Source organism: Homarus americanus, unplaced genomic scaffold (genome assembly GCF_018991925.1).
Source record: "Homarus americanus isolate GMGI-L3 unplaced genomic scaffold, GMGI_Hamer_2.0 scaffold10513, whole genome shotgun sequence".
Lineage (NCBI taxonomy): Eukaryota > Metazoa > Arthropoda > Malacostraca > Decapoda > Nephropidae > Homarus > Homarus americanus.
The window spans coordinates 69,871-71,300 of record NW_024730573.1 but is presented as its reverse complement, the minus strand read 5'-3'; the positions used below and the strand labels follow the sequence as shown (position 1 = coordinate 71,300).

Sequence of the window (1,430 nt, the reverse complement as noted above, 5' to 3'; positions counted from 1 at the left end):
CGAGGATGGCCGGCCCAAAGGCCACCTAGGCTTGAATTTGTTTGAGGTGTAGAAGTTGTCGCCAACACAACAACCACACCCTGAGTTAACGAGCTGCATGATCCAGTGTCCAGGAGTAGTCCGAGAAGACCGGACAACTCGCCAACTGCACTGGCAAACCATTAACCCGGAACACGATCCGCAAATCGATTAACATCCAGGTTCCCAATCACTGCTGGGTAGACAGAGGCAAATGGCGTAAAGAAACTTGCCCATAGTTTCACCCTGCCCGGGAATCGAACCCGGGTCCACTCGCTTGCGAGGCGAGCATGCTGACCATTACACCACAGGTGTATATACAGTACAGGTGTAGGCACAGTACAGGTGTGCGTACAATATAGGTACAGGTACAGTCTCTTCACGGAAACAGTACAAAACACATCCTTCAAACTCAATTAAGCGCAGGTATAACTAGTTCATTAACGTGAGGTTGTTGACTTAGTGGCTAAGATATCTTCACTATATTGATAAATTACTTAACGATCAATTAGTAGGAGTCAAGAATGTTTCTGTGTACACTTGGGCCCACTGGTGTTTGTGTACACAGTTTTTAAAGAGGTGGTGTGTGTGTGTGTGTGTGTGTACGCTCTTAGGAAGACTCAATGTGTAACAGCAGCAACAGCACCACCAACAGCAGGCACCAATATTAACAGCAGGGCGTCCATGAAGGTTCCCAATTAATTATCGATTTTATGTTTGGAAAAGTTGTACAAGCGAGTGTTTTAGCGGCTACCCCACTGACCTCCCTCAATTATGTAGGCCCTCCCCTCGTGCTGGCCCTATGCCCTCCCCACCTGCCCTCCCCACCTCCCCTCAGGAACAGTCTAGGTAACACCAGGAACCACCACGTAACTCCAGGAACACCCTAGGGAAAACAAAGACCACTCCTGGCCTCTACCTCCCTCCTCCTCCCCGTCACCCCCGTCGTCTTCCTTTTCCTCTTCCCCGTCTTCCTCATTCCCCTCCTTCCTGTCCTCCCCTCTCATTCCCGTCACCCCCGTCTCCTTCCTTCTCCTCTTGCCCGAATCTCCATCTTCCTTCTTCTTCTCCTCCCCATCGCCCTTGTCTTCCTCCTCCTCTTAACCTCATCCCCGCCTTCCTCTTCCTCCTCCTGCAGCAGAAGGTACTAGTTGGGCTATTCTGGCCTTCAAGATGCCTGAGGGTTTAGGCAGGTCCTCAGCAGGTGGTCCAGTGAAGCTCCTCTCTTGAGTAATTACTGCGCTCTTTCTCCTGATTACTGCAAGAGCTGCTAGGAAGGTGCTGGGGTGGTGCTAAGGAGGTGCTAGGGAGGTGCTGGGGTATATTTGGGGAGGTGCTGGGACTGTCTGGGAAGGTGCTAGGGAGGTGCTGGGACTGTCTGGGAAGGTGCTAGGGAGGTGCTGGTGGCCGTC

The 1,430-nt window shown here is 51.9% G+C and overlaps 1 non-coding gene across 1 annotated transcript; it reads right to left on the bottom strand.

The window, feature by feature from the left end:
* Positions 1–259: 259 nt before the first annotated feature.
* Trnaa-cgc lies at positions 260–332 on the bottom strand. The gene has a single exon. It is a non-coding gene; the product is annotated as a tRNA-Ala (tRNA).
* Positions 333–1,430: the final 1,098 nt, after the last annotated feature.